Raw genomic sequence first — 22,770 nt, 5'->3', positions numbered from 1 at the left:
AAAGGCTTATATGTGGATACAATGGAAAAAATTAGTAAATAGATGTGTCTAAAAGGCCAAATGGAACTGAAACTACTCCTAATTTGGGTGATTTCTGATTTCCAATCCCAAAAGAAAATCAAGAACAATTAGGAATCATCACCAAACAAGCATGCTTCTTTTTTCTTCTGTTGATTTCATCCTCAAACAATTGATACACAAGTGCTCCTTAATTCAAATTGGCATATTTATTTTCCAGTTGGTTTTGGTTCTTGTTTACTTCGCTCAATATTTGTCTCTATAATCATGAAAACCGATTTGAGTATCTTGAGTTTTGGATTGGCCTGCTTACTTGTTTTACTGATTTCGTATGATATTCTCAAAATAATTCATTTGTTTTCTTTTTAATTTATCAACATTAATCTTGAACGTCGAAGGGTGTTTTAAGAGCATCATCGTATCCTCACTTTTGCTTTCAATCGTATATGATTCAACCAAATACCTTGAGTGCTAAACGACTTAATTATGTTGTTTCTATCGAGTTTTTACCAGAGAAATGCATCTTCTTAATGTTTTTATTATGGAAATGGCTAATTTTCAATTACTTGATTTACTTACGTTAGCCTGTGATAAAATCCTCAGTCCAATTCAAACTTGCAATTGTGATTATGATATCGGAACAAATTTTGGATTATTTGTTGATCATACAAATCAGGTGGTGGGAGAAGTTGGTGGCAAGCGTCCTGAAACTATTATCAAGTGCAAATGGGCTTGAATTCATGAAATCAGTTGCAGATAAGAATCATGATCTTTTGAGGCCTTCAACTTGCTATTTCTCAATGTTTAAAGGTAAAAAAAAACCAACATTTTCAATTAGGCAATTGACACTAATGGAGTCATCACATCTCCATCAGAATCATGACACCATAAAACAAAATGTTAAATTACCAAAATGAGAAAATGTTGATGCAGGCCCTATAACAAACAGTGATAATGACATATATAACCTCATTAGGGATGATGCAGATGACTTCCAACAAGGGATTTATGACAAACCTCTTCCTTTCTTTGGTTGTGGAGTTGGATGGTTTTCGTAAGTATCCTTTGTTTTTTCATCTTCTGGACTTCAAGCTACAAGTAGATTGCTACTTCTGAAAATCTCAGAACTAAAGGACAATCAAAGGATTTTTTTTTCTTCAAAGGATGATGCGCTATTGCTGGTCTTTCGTCAAAGATTCTTTACATATTAGGCTATTTTAGTCTTTTTCCACCCTATTGCTTGTGGTTGTTCTTTATATTCATCTAATTTATGTATATTCTTGTTATCTCTGTATTGTAATTTTCCCGGCATCCTGCTGGTAATACTTAATGTAATTTAGCCATTTAAAAAGAAAGTTTGGTGTCGTTTCATTATTTACCCTGCACAATCATATATTTCATGTTGTTGTTTTAGGGTAACAATTCTTCCATATCTCCTAAAATATCAACCCAGTTACACAATTCATAAAACATGCCACATCGCACACTTTGATAACTTATTCCAAGGGCTGAGAAGAACAATGTCATCCTTGCAGATTTTCCTTATGGGAATAATTCTTGTACCAGCGATCAAGAAGAAACGACAACAATAGGTCTTCACGTCTTGGAGGTTTTTGTGATTCATGTGGTTAAGAGATTTTTATAATTCATGTGTTTGAGGTTTTTTAGTATTTAATTAGGTTTAATCCTAATTAAACTCATTTAGTTCTATTGTTTAATAATTTGGAATGGGTATTTTAGTACAGTCACCTTTTATTTTGACTTTTAAATATGTTTTTTGGTATTAAATTGATTTATACCTCATTAAATTATAAGATAGGATATATTTGTGAGTTGAATAGGTTGAGAATGATATATATGTAATTATTAACTTTGAAAGGATATAGACGTAATATTTAATATTAGGAAGGACGTATATGAAATTTTCCCAATTAAGAATTAATGAATAGGAACTTAATGGAGTTAGATAGTGGATTTTACCTGAAGCGCAGCCATACTCTTTGACTCTCCCATCTTCTGGACTCTTCAGGCTCTTCAGGCAGACTTGTATCCAACGCCCTTTCTTTTGGCAGTAAACGCAGGTCGGTTCTCCTAGAACGTCCTCGGAAGCATGGTCGGTTGACTTTTCCAACAAATACGCTCCATTGCTTCGCCAAATCATTTCTGATTCAGCAGCAATGAGCATGTAAGTTAGGTCAATGAGGTTGTCGTCATGATTCATCATATAATACTTTCTTTTGAACTCATTATATGATTCAGGAAGTGACTGCAAAACCCAATTCACAGCCAACTCATCTGGGAATGACACACCCAACATTATCAACCTATCAATGTGTGATTTCATTCCTAGAACGTGGGCACACACGGGTTTACCATCTTCATGTTTCATTTCCAATAGGGCTTTAGTGATATTGAACCTTTCAATTCTTCGATCTTGTGGGTTGGGGAGAACAATAGGAGGAGGAGGAGGAAGTGAAGCATGATTTCTCGTTCCTCGATTGAATCGTGGAATACCATCTTCATGTGGAATGCTTGTTCCATGGGATTTGGGAAGACCATAGTTGTCGAACTTTGACATCTACAAAATGGGAGAAAAACAAATTCAAGTTAGTTGATTGATTGAGTCCTTAGTAAATCACCCAAATGAAATACTAAGGCTAGGACCCAACACAATATTCTACAACTCGGGAGAGGGATGCCGTAACCCTAATTGCAGAATATTTGAAGGTAAGTGAATGACGATTCACTAATTTCCACCATGAAAAACGAAAAAGAAATTTAAGTTTTAAATCTATGAAAACTCCTAGATCCTTTGAGATTCATTGAACTTTCAATGGCACGTTTAAATCTCGATATGCCCCTCTAGTTTGTGACTGGGATGCCGAGGATCACAAAGCGGGTGTGAATAACCATGCAAACTTACATGGTGCCCTCACATGTTACAGTCACCTATTCGATGTGCTGGTAAACCACACACGCTCCACCGAACTATGACAAACATTGAGTCACCCTTTGCTACCTTTGCTTAGAACCATTTAGTGTGCCGGTAAACCACACACGCTCCACTAACGTCTTTGCAAGGGCACAAAGTGTAATTTCATGGAATTGCATCAATTCACTTTTGCCTAAGTAACTAAGATTGAGAATTTTATGAAAACATTTAGTTACTTTTATACTTCATTATACTTATAATGGAAGGTTTTGTCCTATCCTACCCGTTCGGCTAACGACCCTCCACTAGTCAAGGGTGCGGTGGGTAAGAGTGGATACCCATTCAATCGCCATTTTATAGACAATTTTCTTAAACACCCCTTATAGACCAGCTTCGTGAATGAGGCCTACTAACGGTAAGACTGACTTTTACTCATACATATATATAATGTTAGACTTTTAATTTTATATATAGTATAGGGTGTATTTTATACTTTCAAAATACTAGGTGGTCTAATTTAACAATTATACTTTTAATTCAATTAAATTGTAAACCTAAACTTTTATGGATTTATTAAACCTCTTTTAATTATACACCTTAATTAATTAATAAAATCATAAGGGTGTGATTTGAATTTTTTCAAAACTATGCTAGGTTTTTAGAATTTAACATTCCTAATTAAACTTTTAATCAACTTTTAAATTCCAAAACTTGAGGGCAAGTTTTGAAACATTTCAACACATTAGGGTTTAGAATTTAAATATACATCAAAATTAAACTATTTAATCAAAATTTAAATTCCAAAACTTGAGGTCAAGTTTTGAAACCTTTTTCAAAACATTAGGGTTTTAACTATTTAAATTTCAAAACAACAAAACTTTTGGGTTCAAATTTAAACTATAAAACCTAAAGGGCAAAATATGAAACTTTTCATAACAACAAGGATCAAATAACAAATAATTCAAATTAACATTTAATCACATAATTATCCATATTTGATTTATTTAATGATTTCTTGCAAAACAATTTATCAATTTAGTCAAAATAATTAATCAATTATCTTATAAGGAAACAATTATCTTATTAATTGATAAATATCTTCAGTTAGATCAAAAATATAGTCAAATATATCATATAATCAGATTAATATTGATCTAACATGATAAGGTAACTATCCATAAGCAAAAACAGCAAGAAATCGCGAAATACCCTCCATCTGACGAGCTGACTCGGCAAGTCAGGCTTGGACTCGGCGAGTCTGCATGGACTCGGCGAGTTCAGCCATGGACTCGGCGAGTCCAGCCTCCAGAATCCAAAAAAAACGAATTTTCCAGTTACATCAAGCATCAATACAATTGAAACCAAGCTAGGCTCTGATACCACTGATGGGTTTTGGTCATAATACATCCTACGTGCTCATACAAACCCTAATGCTTGGATCTAGGTTTCTCTATTGTACATGCTTTGAATCCAAGACTATAAACCCTAATTCTAGCATATGGAAATCAATATTAACATATAATTAGGTTTATGATATTACCTTGATTGTTATGTAGCAATAACAATCCCAATTCCTCCTTGAACTGACTTTGGAAGGCTTAGAGTCACAAGTGTCACTCCTCTAATGGCTCACAAACACCATAAGCAAGAGGATGAAGAGGAGAGAGGATGGAGGCTGCCCAAAAAGTGTGAAAAACCCTAGAAGGTTGCTTGTCCACGTTTTTTAGCCTTAAGGGTTCTATATATAGTGAGGCAATTAGGGTTATCTAACAAGGAAACCCTAATTTGGATGCTTAAGCCCTAAGCAACCCATGGAGCCCTTTCTTAAAGCCTTGGACGACTTCATATGGGCTTTCCCCATAGAATTCGTCCACCTTATAATAAAAGGCAATCCATGGCCCAAATTGCAATTATCTTATAATTACAATTCCAGTCCCTTAAGTTTAATTAATATCTTTTAGTCACAAAACTAATTACCAATTAATTATTGACTAATATTAATTAAACAATATGATTTCTCATTTAATATATTATTCTCATAATATATTAATAAATCATATTTAATCCTTTCTCTCCATAATTCATCCTATCAAGTTGCTTCGGTGAAGGCAACCCAAAAACCATAAAATCTAAGTGACATAAGGTTTTGACAAATTCTCATTGATAGGAACACATACACCATAAAATCTAAGTGACATAAGGTTTCACTCCGATTCATGAAAATGATGGTGAGGAAACGCTTTCACTAAGTAGATTTTAAATAGTTAACAATTGTGATGATTGCATTCTCAAATTCAATTATGATTACGGCATCCCTTTTTATAATTCGAATTATGTGAAATGGCAAGAGATCTAAACATTATGATTACGACATCCCTCTTCATAATTGTTTAGACACACATGTGAGCTATCTAAAGAAAGGTGTATGAGTTTGAGAAGCCTAGATAGAGTCTTATCAAAGCATCTCATATCAGAAATCTGAACTTTGGTACAAAAGTCAATAAAGTATTGATTTCTAGAAGTCCAGCTGATTTCTGGATACATATCAAAGCTAGTGGGATCATATGTGTTATGCTAATAATTATCATGTTAGTGGGAGCATGATTATTATGTTAAGTATTGCAAGTTAGCAATGTTAATTATAGAAAACAAAGTTTCAAATTTGCAAAAATACGGAATATGAAAAAGTTATTTTGCTATAATTAAGGGAGAGAGAATTATATTTCATTCCAATTCTAAAAGCTTAGATTGTGAGATTTTAATCAAATTTAGTCAAGTATATATATGGATATTATTATGGAATGGTTCAACATAAGGAAATTCTATATATGAGAATATTATTTGCGTTCTAAAATTCGATTATGATTACAGCATCCCTCTTCATAATCTGAATTATGAGAACATGATAAATAGAAATGAAAATATTATAGCAAAAGACTGGTCTGATATAATGTCTTTATGTGATAACATACAAAATTACGATAAAACAATAAAATTTATTCACGACCAAATATTAATATAATATAGTATAACTATATTTTAACTTTTATAACAAAATTATTCTATAAATCGCTTATAACCCACAAAAAACTAATGTGTTTTTAAAACACAAAAGGTATTTTATTAACAAAAAAAATCCGCTAAGTTTAGCTTGCAAATGAACGAATTCCCTTAAAATCACAAATAACTTGTAAATGTTATTTACTTTTGTCATTTAAATTAAGAAACAATATTTTTTTTGTAAATAAAAACAAACATATATGAAGGTTTGGTTTAAATGATAATAGAAGTTTTAATGTAAAATTAAACCTATTTTAACTTTATAACAAAATTATTCTATAAATCGCTTATAACCCACAATAAACTAACGTGTTTTTAAGACACAAAAGGTATTTTATTAACAAAAAAATCCGCTAAGTTTAGCTTGCTAATTAATGAATTCCCTTAAAATCACAAATAATTTGTAATGTTATTTACTTTTGTCATTTAAATTAAGAAACAATATTTTTTTTGTAAATAAAAACAAACATAAATGAAGGTATGATTTAAATGATAATAGAAGTTTTAATGTAAAATTGAACCAAGATTTTATTTATAACCATAAACAATAACGTAAATTTATTATTCACAAAAGTAGTTTATTTTTCTTTTTAAATGAATACAACGAAATATTATTATCTCTGAATATTATTAAAAGAGAACCTTTAATTCTAACTTGAAGAAATCAGGGTCATTGATTGAATTTCAATCTTATATTTTACACCATTAGATTATTTGTTGACATCATCTTTGTCAACCCTTTTATTTTTGTCCACAAATTTTATAAAACATATATTACGTTTTAAATTAGGAAGTCTATTAATCACAATTAGATATCATCAAAAATAAAAAAAAATTAAATTAGGAATTCTATTAATAATAGTTAAATCTCACCAAAAATAAAAAGAATTAAATTAGGAATTCTATTAATGACAATTAAATCTCACCAAAAATAAAATGAAAAAATGCCCCGTCTCATCCCTTATTACCAGTACCCCTACACTCTCTCCCTTTTTTCTTTACATAATTTATCTAACCTAAGTTTTGTAGAGAGGAAGAAAATGGGGAAAGAAGAAATAAAATATATGCCGACTTCGATCTGTGTAGACTAGTCTTGTGTTCGATCAACATTAAAGAAGGAGAAATGATTATAGAGATAAATTTCTTTGGATTCTAATTTAATTTGGTCGTAGTTTAGATCGATTTTGGGTACGTTTTAGATTATGTTTCTTTTATTCTGTTTCAATTATGAAGTTCTAATCTATAAAACCTTTCGATTTAAGTTTAAATCCATAATGGTTACATCTTTTGAATTTGCTTCGATTTTTGTTCTTATGATCTGTATTGTTGATTTTGATTTTTTAAGTTATAGATATCTAGAGAGCAAAATGATGGACACAGCAGCACCACTACCTCTCATCCATTGCTTCAATTTGGAAGATATGTCCACTAGGTAGTAAATTTGTATATGTCAATTTTCTTTTTTATTTTTACATTTTTGTATATTCATTTAGCCAACGATTTTTTGTGGCTTACCAGGTCATGAATGGAAGATATACTCGAGTCAATATCTATAATGCTTTACTCATTCAATCCCTTCCTGGATTTGGAGATGGAATTTAAACCCTTATACCATTGAGTGATCCACATATTCTACAACTTAGCAAAACCCAGTAGTGATATATGGTTTGATTTATTGTAAAAAACATCTTTAAAAATACAAAGTGGGCTCTTAGAAATAAGTTATTGCTTATCCTTTTTTAATATTATAAAAAAACATCTTTTAGACTCAATAGCAAAGAAAAGACAAAGTTTTAGTATACCATGTAAACAGATTACATCGATAAATCTTATTGGAAAATGTTTGGAATTGATTAATTTTGGTTAATTAGCAGGTTTTTTTTTGGTTAACTTGTGTTGTTTGGGCATGCCGAAAAGTATAGTAAGAACCTTGCACAACCTTATTCTTTCGTTTAATTGGTTTGAATCTTCTTATTGAGTTTACTTTCTCAATGATAAATAGGTACACCCTGCACTCTTGAAAATAGGGTTGGTAACATTGTGAGTATCAAGGTTTTCTCAGCAATAAGATAAGATATTAGTATAAAAATTGCAATATAAACCATTTTTAATTACATAATAATAACTAAACAAAGATATGTGAATGGTTATCTTTATAATTTAATTGCAATATATAACATAAAAATCGTATGAAATTTTCATTGTTCCATTCAATGCCTCACAAATATGTTTCTGGAATGGAATTACTTATTCCATTATCTTGCTTTTACGATTACCTATCCATTCCATTTCTTTGTTGTTCCATTCTTTGCAATCTCACATATCTCAAAAAAGTAATTCGGAAATCCATCATACAATAGAAAATGTTTTATAAACTCCTATAAGGGAAGATGAAAGATACGACTAAATGAGTGTATGGTGTTAATCTAATTATGATGTTCTTTCATCTTTATTTGCATGTTTCTAACTTGTTTGTAGGATTGTCTATAAAATATTATTGTTATATTTGAAAGTTCATTTTACCATTTTCATCTTTTTGTGTGTATATTTTAATATTTCAAGTTTTTTTAAAGTATTTGAAGGACCGTTTCTGCCTGGGAGTGGAGTGAAGTCAAGGGCCCTAAAACTGGAGGGTAGTTGTATTTAGAGCCAATTAAATATTGAAGATTTTTGTTGGTATTAATTTCAATAATCATATGTACCCTCGAAGAGATATCATAACCATAGTTTATTTTATATAATGTTTTTTTTGTATATTTATTAAATGTTGTACAAGTTATGTCTACAAGGTGTTGGTGTTTTTTTGTTGGCAAGTTATTACGTTATCTAACACCCCAATAATCTGTAATATTTGAATAAGATGGTGACAATTAGTATTTTTTTTCTTACAACTTCTCTTCATATTGATTATCCATTGTGGTTTGAGTTCTGAAATGCTGCCACTGAGAGGATTCCACATTGTGGGGCGTTGAAATTAATTATAAAATGAGGCATGATTTATATGCCTTTTTGGGTATTGATGGAAATGTTTAATATGACAATTTATGTAATATATAAATTTAAATGTTAATTAGTAGGTCATTAATATGACAATTTTTTAGGGAAAATTTGTTTTTAGTATTGAAATTTGCAAAAAAAGAAAGTTTATTAACGGCATTGTACTTAAAAAAATATATTATTTTAGAATACTTTTAGATGATATTGAAACGTTTCATGTTTTCCAACATTGAAGCTCATTTGTAGGACAATGTTCTGGAAGCGGATTTCATTAATAGCATTGAACTTTGCAAAAAAAAAAATTCATTAATAGCATCGTACTTTTAAAAAAATAACTTTTTTTGGAATTATTTAACTGCAGGTAGATTCCTTGAATGCATACCTTGATGAACATATGTGGAGAAATCTTTTTGGAAAATGATAAAATCCTGATATGACAACCCGAACAAGAAAAAGAAAAACTCAGTTTTGACTAACCTAATTTATTCAAAATCTTTATTCATTTTAGTAGCTTACACATCATTTAGATGCTCTCAAAATAGCATATGAAATAACTTCGATATGTAATAAAGCTAAAATGTTATTTGACATGTTTTGTACTTTCTAATGATCATTACCAGGATACATTTGAAGGATTTTTTTTACCAAAAAGAATGTGACCAATATACAAAACAATGTTGCATATTCATAACCTAATGTTCTTAAGTTACTGTAATAAGGTCTTCCTGTAATAGTTGATTGACCCTACCCAACTATCCCATGCAAGTTAATGGATTTATGTTGTTCTAAATGTGTTAAAATGATTCACTTAGGTGTTACTCAACACATGGTCTGCAGACTATTCACATTGATTTCATGATTGAGAAGAACACATCACATCGACCAAGATCAGACTATCAACCATATTAGTGACCCCCACTGAGATTAGCAATCTAATTTGAGTAATCATCCAAAACAGACAATGAACTTTGAACTGTAATAAATCTAAAATCAATTCCTAAATTGTACATCAAACTTCCAACGTTAAACCTTGAACATTGTCAATTAATGTTATCAAGTTGATATGCATTTGATTATTTAGGTATATCGTAAATTGTTTAGCTTCCCCTGTTGAATTATGGCGTGAATGTACAGTTTTACGTTTAACCGCAAACATGAGGCTTTAGTTTGGTTGTCTGACTAATGATTTGGATGAGACAAAAGCATTTGATAAGTGGATTATTAAAACCAGAGAAGGTAATATTAGTGGCCCTAATGATGGTGAAGTTGAAGTTGAATTTCCAGAAGACGTTGTTGTTCGCTCTACAGGTGACCATATTCATTCAATTGTATCCACCATTTGTCCATCATTTGAAAACCATCTTGATGATCCATTATATTTTCAAGATAAAGCTATTTTGGTACCTACAAATGAAGAATTTGATGCTACCAATGACTACATTTTAGGATTGATGAAAGATGAAGGGAAAACATATATAAGTTCAAACTCTTTATGTGAGATAAAGTTACCGGATTTTTTTGAGGAATCAATCTACTATTCAGTCGTGTTAAATGGTTTTAAGGCGTCTAGAATTTCCAACCATAAACTTACACTAAAATAGGTGTTCTAGTCATGTTACTTTGCAATATCGAACAAACCAAAGGACTATGTAATGGTACTAGGTTACATATTGTTAGGATTGGAAGACATGTCATTGAAGTCTGAATCATATATGCTAGATTTTTCAACGAGACTACTTATATACATTGCATGAAGTTAACTTCATCTAATAAAAGAATCTCATTCCGTATTTAGCGGAGACAATTCCCCATAGTTGTTTATTTTGTTATGGCCATTAACAAAAGTCAATGACAATAATTATCAAATGTTGAATTATACTTACGTAGGTTCGTCTTCACTCATTGTCAGTTATATGTGTTTTTGTTTCTCGTGTCACAAGTGAAAAAGGACTGAAAGTACTCATATATGATGAGGGTCGTCCGACTAATAAAACAAAAAGTTATGTCTACAAAGAGATCTTTCAACGATTATAGATATTCAAGTGTTTCATTGTTTTTTTTTCAGATATTTCAATGTTATCAATAATACTAAATCTGTTTCTATTACTTTATTTTTTTATAGTGACAACTTTTTTATACATTTATATGTATATTTTTATATGTTCTCCGCGTTTTACGCGGGTCATAATCTAGTTTTTAACCAAACCATCAACTTTCTTCTGTTTTTAACTTAAAAGACGAACATATTGTATTTTATAACCGATCAACAAGCTTTTATTTTTATTCAAAATATTAATATAATTTATTTGTAATAACACATACCAATGTAATGTTTATATTAAACCCAAAACATATATATTTCTCTTTTTAACCAAAAAACAAGAAAATTTTATTTTTTTCATGTTAAATAATTCGTAAAAAGGAAACTAATTATCGTTTGGAAATTATTTTTCACCGTTACATCGCATAGGTAACCTATTAGTATATATATATATATATATATATATATATATATATTCAAAAAAGATAAAAAGAAAAGTTAGAAATTGATAACTTAAAATTTTTATTGTAATTTGAACCACCTGGTGAAAATATGCATGCGACTAAGTGGTGCTACAATTGAAGCTATGGCCTACTGTTTAATTACTAGTTCTTAGGTTTTGACTTTTCACATACAAATTGCATTCGAAATACACGCATAATTGATTGAAAAAAGTGATATATTAATACATTTGACTACTTTAATATATTAAAATTTTAATATATTAAATTGAATTTGCGTAATAAAGAGCGTTTATTTAAGATTTTACTTTTCAATTTACATTAAATGCCCCTACTCTTATATTCATTTCCAAATCAAACCTTATTTAAGATTTTACTTTTCAATTAATATATATATATATATATATATATATATATATATATATATATATATATATATATATATATATATATATATATAGGTAGGTTCAATTGAGAAAATAAAAAAGATTGAGAATGGGGGAATCATTCTCAGCTACTCATTTAATTAGCCTCTAAACATTAAAGACACGGTGACAAACTTATAAATATGATATATAATAGCCTTCAATCACAAATACGTAAGTGTACAGAATTAGATAACAGTTGAAATTTATTCGTTTTGCGCTCCTTCAATCCAACCTTCAATTCTGCTTGAATACCAACATATCTTCAACATCTACGATTAATTATACTTCCAACATCATTAGAACAACATCATCGATAATCAACAAAAAATTCAATTCTTATAATTCATTCAACGTCGCTCATCAAATAAAACATCGAAATTCAGGTTAGAAAAAGATCAAATCATTTTTTGTTTGAAAATTTTCGTATATTTCTCTACCAATCTACTATTTTGTAAGATTTAAATAGTCAAAGTATCATATTTATCATATTTTTAAAAAAAGTTAACTTGTATGCACTCCAACTGTTTGATGAAATGCATAAACTAAATTACCATGTTATATATTCACATATGAATATGTTTTTTCACCTGAATCAATATGTGATTATTAAAACACAAAACAAATATGCAAGTCTGTATGTTATTCATATGTTAATAACATATAAAAATTATATATATTCCTGAAAACACCTTGTATATGAATATACTGTACAATATTCACATATGAATATACCAACTATTATTCATAAGTGAATATACGATCTAATATTCACAAGTGAATATACTATGTACTATTCTCATTTGATATACCATGTAATACTATATAATATTTACATATGAAAATATCATCTAATATTCATAAGTGAATATACCATCTAACATTCACAAGTGAATATACTATGTAATATTCACAAGTGAATGCATTGTCTAATATTTAAATGTGAATATACTGTGTTTAGTATATATGCTATATTCATATATGAATGATATATAAATTGTAAAAAAAATTAATCATAGTTTTTATTCATAAGTAAATAACGAATGTACTGTAGTAAAAACTGATTTATTTTTATTCACTTATGAATAACGATAGCTGAAAATATAAAAAAAATTATTTTATCTTAAAATTATATCAATATGGATGTCTATTTGTAGAGAATAAAAAATCATGAATTTTGGTATATTTAAAATCATTTTCGATAAAAATAGCTTCTTAAAAATAAAAAAAACGAAAAAACTATGTTTTTGTATATATTAAGGTAATGCTTAGCATAGTTTAAGGAAGCATGTTTTGTTCGAAAACACATGTGCATTACTTTCCCATTTCCGCCGGTACATTGGAGGCTTTTGCGGCAAAAATAAATGATTGGCTGAGAATGATTCCCCCATTCTTAAACTTTTTTTTCTCAATTGAACCCTCCTCTCTCTCTCTCTCTCTCTATATATATATATATATATATATATATATATATATATATATATATATATATATATATATATATATATATATATATATATAAAGAAATGAATCTTAGGAATAGTAAACTTATCATTTTTTTGGCAGAATTGGTTCCTGTACTATTGTTGGGCTTCAAAGTTAGAAATAGTAAATTTGGATGTTTTTTTGACAACTTTGCTTCTCATTCTTTAGTCATTTTGACACTTTTGGTCCTTGCAATCAATTACATTTTTAGGAACCTTTTAATATTTAAAGTTTGGCCACAAAACTTTAACGGTTTGACAACTTTGATCCATTTTCTAAAAACTTGCTAATTTCTACCCTTTTAATTCTTTAGACATTTTGACACTTCTGGTCCTTGCAGTTAAAACTTTTATATTTTTTTCATAAAAACATGAAAAAAAACGATCCGGGGCAAAGCTCGAGCTTTTCATCCTTACACTTTCTACGTTTGTCATATTTATCGATTCGGAAACAACATTGAAAGCTTCTGGCCCCCGCGTAGCGGGGGTAACCTTTCTAGTTATATATATTATGGAAATGATTCTTAGGAACTAAAAATTTCATCGACTATGGTTTTTGTCAGGCCGTGAGTAAGAAAGCCACTCGAAATTGGTTAGTTCTTCTTTCCCACTCCCTCAATTATCTATTTACATCATTCTTCTTTTTTGATTTCTAGGTCATGTAACTGTTGTTTCTATTTTATGCTTTTGTTCTTCTGTATTGTTATTTATTTATTGTTTGCTATATTTTTTCCTTCTTATTCCATGAAACTGTATCAGCAGGCTGAGGAAAGCAGCTGATGTGTTTTCCTCTTTATTTGTTTCTTTTGTGTTTCTTCAGTTTCATTATGTATGTACAGATCTTTGTTTTTCACTGTTTGCTATATGTTTTGATGTTATCTATTGACTTTCGATGAGGTGGTGGCCCATTATTACGAGTGCATACTTAACTTCATAAAATAAGGCCCAAGTTAAATCAACATATATATAAACATTTGCTATCAAATAACCAAATGATCAGTTGTGATGAGATCTTTCTTTTTCAGGATTTTGTTAATACATGGAAAAAGAGGTGTTCATTTCTTTTGAGACTTTGATTTTCTTATCTTTAATGTAAACCAAGACTTTCCTTACGACTTGAAATAATTCTTAAGTTGTTAATTGGCTGTTATAAGCTTATGACATACTTTGACTTAGTTATCAAACAATTGAATAGTAGAATATGTTTACCTCAATAATCTTAGTTAATTTCTTCTTGTTTTCTTAATTTTTGGTTGGCAGTTCACAAAATAGTCATGTCTTCTACTAATTTCAATTTGCTAGCACCAGTTAAAATTTTCAATTCTGGTTTTAAAACTGACAGAGTAGTTGCTTAAGTTGGTTAACGTGTTGTTTTGTTGCTTAATATATGTAAGAAGTTTTATAAGTTTTATTTGACTTTCGATTCATGTTGATGTCTAAACACCCCTGTGGATTTCTTGCATTGGGGATTTAAGCGTTTCAAAGGGTTTTCATTAAGTTACAGACACTTTTCATTGAAGAAAGCGTCCAACAGGTACTTTGTTATCATTTAATCATCCAATGTTAATTCAAGGCATATTTCCCTCTGATTGCTCTATTTGTCTCATCAGTGATTAAGATGGCGAATTTTTTAAGTATTAACCATGTGATTGTTGAAAATATATGAATATTTGAACTTTTACACTATACGGTATCTGATTAGGGAACAATTAGATTGTCTTCATTGGTATTTCCCAATTTGCATTTAAAAAATAAAAGAAATTTAGAAATTGTAATAATTTTCTTTTTCAGCTGAAATATTATGAGCAGAACTTGATGGGTTACTTAAGGAATAAGGTTTGCCCAATTCTTCATATGTCAAACGTGTAGTTGGCCAGTAGCATAAGTAATTTAAAAAAAAAAATAGCAATGCTTTAGGTAACTAACAACTATTTTGGAGTAACTTGACCAAATTAGAAACAAATCTTCATAGCAAAAAGTTGTTCTATCCATTTGTGTTGGACAAATTGAATGATTCCACCTTTTTCCCTGGCCAACAACTTTAAAGAGTGAAATTATTTGAGAAAATCATCTTGTGTTCTTTTTGGGAGAAATCCAATACCTTTGGTTGGTGTGACCCATGAATAATTAGACGATGGCTTCCAAATGGGTGGGTTGACTAATGAGTCGAAATGAGTCATTTTTAATACAGTGAAAACAGGTTGATCCGCCTTCACCTATTTCTTTTTTAAACATACCTATTAATGTTTTGAATATAAAAATGATAAATTCGTTAATTTTTAATAATGCAACTCATCTATGTCGTATCCTTCTTCTCCTGCTTCATATTATTTGTTTTCTTCTCTTGCTTCATTGTGACATCCTTATTGGTTTCTGTCTCACGTTACTGTTGAATTTCACGATTAGTAGTTCGTAGATGTGTTTTAGATAAGTTAGTGAATCCGATTGATCAAAATAAGTCTCAACAGTATACACCAATATTACCTCAGGTAATCGATTGTTTCATAAGATGGTAATGGAGGGTTTTGAGCCGAATAATGTAACCATTTGTTTTCGTTTCCGCCTCTCACCAGTTTCAGAACTATGACTGCTATCATGATTGGATGAATTATTTTTTCGTCAAATATTGAAATTTTCTGAATCCTATTTTCTCTAATTTTCTACTGTTGTTGAAAACATATAGGCAAAGTGATTGATTACAACATAAACTGTTTTAAAGGTAGTCACTCCTGAAAGAATTTGTGTTGGGTCAACATTCAGTTTTCAGATGTTGATGTTATTTTTTTTTGCTTCTTTTGCTCTTTCCATTATCCTAACTGAAACATGATAACACTCATCAGTTGTTTCTTTACTATATTTTCAAGCCACGTGTTTGTGAAAATTCAGATAAGCATTTTTTTATTCTGAACAATTTTTACCATGGTGTAACTAAGGAAACTTTGTGATTTGTTTGCAAATTGGTGGCCTGTTATAGGAGATTATCTTCTACTGTTACGCCAGGCTTCTTTTCTTTTTTATTTTATTTTTTAAATTTGGGCTTTTCAAAAAAAAATTCACACCTTTGGTAATCAAAAATGGATATGGCTTGAAAAAGATTTTAGAATAAATTCAAGTCAAAATTGGCAGCATTGCCCTCGCTTTGGCCCCTGCTCCGATCGTTGTTGTTCCTACTTCTGCTATTGGTGGTGGGAATTTGAATTCTTCAAACGATGGCAACAATAGAACCCCAAACGCAGATTCATCTGCTAAGAAAAAATAGAGGAAGGGAAGAGCCAATTAGATGCTTTAGGTAATCGAGCTTATTAATTTAATGTGTTTTTTTGTTGAATTTCATGTTGATCATCTATAAGAAGCATCTGAATGCTTTAGGCTATGTTTAAGTTCATATTTTGTTGCAGGCGGATCCCTTGAAGAGAACTCATCGCACATGTATTGGAGTTTATATGTAAGGTTTTTCACTTTTGTGGTACAATCAAAATTTAATATGGTCTTTGAAGTTTCAAATTTGAATGTAAGGGTCTTCATTATTACTATATTTTATGATTTTCAGCTTAATGGAATGGTAGAGAAGCATGTTGATTATATGGTCCACTTATTTGACAAGTAATATCTTTATGTCATGCAAGCTTATTTATTATTGTTATGTTTTCTCCATTGAAGATGATTTGTCCTTCTATTTTTTATTCCTAGGTGTATTTATTAAATAACAACATATCATCAGTCTTAAATGACATTAAAGCTTGGTAAATTGTCCTCTTTGGAAGGTAAGCTCAGTATTTTACTTTTTTGTCCGTTCACTTGCTAATGTAGTCATGTTTAATTCTTTCAAACTCTATGGATTGAAAACTTACTTTTATGTTAAAAAATTTTGGTACTTATTCACATGAAAAGTGACAATTAATTTGTCCAGTACATTACTTACATGTATTGCAAGTTGCAACCTAATGTTGAAACCTTGAGTCTTTGACATAACTTTTTTTTTTGTGTATTTATTGTTTTGCATGTTTATAATGTAGTTAATCTTTTTTCTGAAAAATCAAACATATTTGCTGTTAATTTTCAAATTTCAAATAATTTATTTGAACATATAAATTCATAATACCCATGTCTTACTTTTAACATTTAGGAACCTCTTTTGTATCATTTTTATGTTGCAGGCCCAAGGAACATTTAATTTTGTTATGGAGGAGGTTTTGGAATTGATCTCGGTAAGTTTTTCCATGTAATTGAAATTTTTGCATAACTAGAATAGTTGAAGTTCAAAAAATTTAACAGTGATTAAATTTTATGAGATTTCAGATTTCTTATATAGCTTACTGATTTCTTATATATCTTACTGCTTTCTTATATAGCTTACTGTTGAAGTGAAGCTATCTGATCAAAATTGTAGTCTTCTTGATCCAAGATTGCTATAAGTTTCCCTAATTTTTTTAGGTAATTTAATTTTTTACATTTATTGAGAATTTTACAAGCTTTTATGCTATAAGATTTTCTTCAATTTTTGATGTTATCGTTTTCCTTATTTCTGATTAGTCTGATGTATTCTGAATTTTAATTCAAAATCTGATATGTGATTTCTGATTTTGAAAATCTAATATAAGATTTTGTTTTCTATAATTCTTTATAATGAGATTTTGAAATTCTCATATTGTAACTATGGTTTTGAAAATCTATAATAGTAAAATATGATGTATCTAAACTCCTGATTATGAAAATCTGAGGCATTTGAAATTCTGACATTGAAAACCTGATATTGGCATGCGAGTATATTTTTTGGTTTATCATGGTGTTTCAGGTTTCTTTGTGATTGTTTCAATTTGGATGGATCGCAGATGCTTCTGTGTTGAATTTTTTGCCCTTGTGATGATGGCTGCCTTGGTGGTTTTTTGATATGTTTATGGTTGCTCATGTGCTCTTGATTCAACAGACGAGATCTACACATTTTTGCGTGGAATGAATCTTACAAGTGGAGAATTCAGTATCGTATGAATTTTTAGTGTTGGAGAAATTGATAGCTGCATGGGATGTCGGTCTTAGTCTTAGATAATGATGTGATTTAATTTCATTGTGGAAAGTTGAATTGGATGGGAAGATGGATGGGGCTGTTGAGACCTGCTGTATAATCTCTTTCAATTTAGCAATGTAATTTTTTTTAATAGCATACAACACTTTGATATCTTTTCTTATTAACACATTGTCCTGTCAAAATTCTATCCAATTATTGGATTGTATTTTCAAAATTTTCTTATTATAACATTTACACGTTTGTAAATTGACAAATCTCCTACAATGGCAACGTACTTTATTGTGGCTAACAACTTAGGCAGCGTACTTTACTTTGACGCAAAAGCAACACTTTGTGCCCCACGCAACGCGGGGGAAACTTTCTAGTTTACATTAAATTTTAGTTTGCCCTACTCTTATATATATATATATATATATATATATATATATATATATATATATATATATATATACACACACATACACACACACACACACACATATATATATATATATATATATATATATATATATATATATATATATATAAAGGGATAATAAAAACATTAAGTACTATGAGAACGTAAAAACATTATTTTTATGTTATTATTTTGCATTGAATTTTATATCTACAACTTTATGTCATTATTCAGCAATGAATAAATAAATAGTCACAGATTAAAACTAAAATTAAAATTCACTACAAAATCCACATAAATAAATTTATAATAGAATAATAACATTCATATGAATATATAAATAATCAAACGTTAATATTCATATTAGAATTATTTCAACAATACACATATATAACCTTCATTACAGAATAATAACATAAATATAATGTTTTTACGTTCTCACACAATTTACTGTTTTTATTTGAACTTACTTCTATATATATATATATATATATATATATATATATATATATATATATATATATATATATATATATATATATATATATAAGAAAAAAAACCAAGATTTTGGAGTTATTATTTTGCTCTAGTATCAATACGTTTGAGGTTAAGAAATGATCTCTTGCATAATGGTTGGCTAAAGAGTTCTTGTAAAAACATTAGCTTTACTCCGTTAATAATGATAAGATTTTCATCTAATCTATAATTCTATGTTTATGCACACAAGGGAGGAGCCATATTCGATGAAAATCTCATGTACGGTTCTGTAACAGAGATTCTTTGAGTTGAATGACGACTGTAACGGATGTCAGCTCAATCTGGAGGAAATTATGCGGAAGCTTTACAAAATTTATGATTAAGCTATGCAAGTAGAAATTAATCCATATGACCGAAGTTATATACTCTATAGCATATGACTTATCCACAAAAGTAACAGATAACATACGAAAGCTTTGGAATATTATTTTCGAACGCTTTAACGAAACTCATTCTTACCACAAGCTTTCAATAATATGGTCGTGATATGTGATTATGTGCGACCAATATAAATGAGAAAAATTATCAATTTGAGAACGCATGAACAAAATTTTTAAACCTTAATTTAACAAGGTGACAATTTTGTAAATAATAAAAATGTCATGCAACATGAAACATTCAAAAAATTATGGGGTATTATAGTAACGATGACGTGATGACGTAAATTGATTGAATTGTGTTGATTACAGTGGTTCCCTCTCATTTCAACATATTCTTAATTCCCGATAATTTTTTCTACTCAAACCCTAGATATTATTTTGTCGATTGTTAACATTTTAATTGATTTTCTTTCAAAAATATATGGAGAGTTGATATATTTTAAATATTTATAAGATTTTCATTACGGGATAGTTTTTTAAGATTTATAAACATTTTGTATTTTTATTTTAAAATAAGTTAAATTGATATTATCATACATAATAATAAATAAAAGATAAAAGATAAACATCGTCCGTCAATGGTATAATCTTTAATATTATTAACATACATTTTATCTATATATTTCAAGTAAATAAAAAGTTATTAATATTTGAAATGAAAATAAAAAATATAAGGTTGTGTTTTGAAACTTTTATCTAAGTTAAAGGATGTAAAATAATAATAAAAAACAATAGAATTCATGTAACTGATCGGATTTGATTGCACAGAAACCAAAATCAATTTTTTAATGATTATTTATACGCGAATTTAATCGTGCTAAGGCCAGGCAGAGTGAAACGCGGGGAACCCGAGGGAACGGTTCCCGCATGCAGCACACCGCACCGTGGGTGCGGGGAGAAGGGCGCGGAGAAAAAGTGGGGGAAGGAAATACCGTTCTCTCTCACTCTCTTCATATGATCGGCCCATTATTATTTTTTCTTTTTTTTTCTTTCCTCCAACACTTATAGTGCCGTTATATATATATATATATATATATATATATATATATATATATATATATATATATATATATATATATATATATATATATATATATATATATATATATATATATATATATATATATTAGCCGTTTACCCGCGCCAAGCGACGGATGTGATTAGTTTTTTCAAAAATTAGTTTTGAGCGGTGCTTAGTTCTTTCATACAAATAATTTGAACTAAAAATGAAATTATGTTGCAATTTTGGGTTAAGAATAAATGTACATTGTTGTTTTGCGTTAAAAATATACGTATATTGTTGTTTTGTGTTAACGATAAAAGTATATTGGTCGGTGGTATAATTTCCATTCGGAAACATGTTATATTCCAAACAACAATGTGTGAAACATTAGCTACAAATAGTTTCCTTTTGATACATAATTTCCTTTCTAGATTTGTTTGTTATTAAAAATTTATCATATTTCAAATAAGGAACAATGTGCGGTAAATATAAAAAATAAAAATAAAAATGGTATAAATTCATGTATATATTGAAAAAACCCAACAACTTTGGTTGCAAAGTTATAACTAAACATTATAATTAGGGATCAAAGAATTTGAAACATAAATATATGGAAATAAACTTCGATTTTTTCAATTAAATCCATTAAAAAAATACCATAAATATTTTCCCTAGAAATTGACTATACTGTATTAAATAATGTTTTACAAAATTTGGCAAAAAAATATAAGAATATATTATGATTTTTTCATATTTATATAAACAACTTCAATGACTATTATTGTACTAAATCTTTATTTATAAATTTGTCAAAAATATCATGTTTGTGTCGTCGAACTTTTTTTTTTTAAGTTTTGTAATTTTTTTTTTCAAATTGTTTATTATTAATAAAGTTGGAAAAATTATAATTTAAAAAAAAAATAAAAAAAACCTTAAAAAAATAAAGATATTTGTATTTTTTTAGGCTAGAAGATGTTAGAAGACTCTGGTCCACATCTGCACCAAGAAGAGGGCGCGCAGACATTTTTAGGTCTGCAGTCTTCAAAAAAACAAACAGTCTGGGAAAGCTAATGTCTGCGCGGCGCAAACAGAAGAGACCATGCAGATCTGCAAACAAAAAACAAACATCTTAGTAATTAAGATTCTATTAGTTATTTATATTAATATATTATATTAAGGGGCGTTTGACTAAGTTTATTTAACTATTTATTTATTTTTATCAGTTCCACAAGGATATAAACTAAATAAGGTATTTGGATAAGAGTAACTTATGCAATTGATATCATAATAATAAGTCAAATTTCATAAATTAGACAATTGAAAATTTTCAAACACCCCTTAGTTATAAATATAACAATATAATAAACTTGAACTATAACATCCATCTTTATTAACGAAAACTGTGAATTTATGAAAACCATTTCTTATAGCATGAATTTCATGAAAATTGTTTTTATAGCATCCTATTTTATTAAAATTGTTTTAATACTTTTAGGTTAACGGTACATAGTAACAAGCATATCAAATGTTAAATACCACTAACTAATAATTGAAATACCACCAACATAGAAAGTTTAATTGCTTTTATTTGTATACTCAATAAGAAGGTTAACATATTTTTATCGGTAATGAATTTGGTATATATTTCTAGAGTAAGTTTATATCATCATTGTATATCTAATTCAAATACGTTTGATGTGCATTTGTATATATTGAATTCATTTGTCGGCAAACTTTACTCGGTTAATACATTTTCAACTTCCTAAACAACCAATCAGAGACCTCGTAATCTTCCACATTTTATATTTCTAAAAAAAAGAAAATAAAAAGACAATGATTTTTGACTTATTTATCCCTAAAACGTAAACTCTAGCATATCTATAACTTCCATACTTATTGATCTTTCATCTGAAAAAACAAACATGGTTTTTCCCCTTGCAGGCTTGCAGGCTTCTCTTCTATGCTTGATTATTAATCATGTATATACATATCATGCGTATCAACTCTTT

This window comes from Lactuca sativa, chromosome 1 (genome assembly GCF_002870075.4).
Source record: "Lactuca sativa cultivar Salinas chromosome 1, Lsat_Salinas_v11, whole genome shotgun sequence".
Lineage (NCBI taxonomy): Eukaryota > Viridiplantae > Streptophyta > Magnoliopsida > Asterales > Asteraceae > Lactuca > Lactuca sativa.
The sequence above is the reverse complement of the archived record's forward strand: the minus strand, read 5'-3'. Positions refer to the sequence as shown.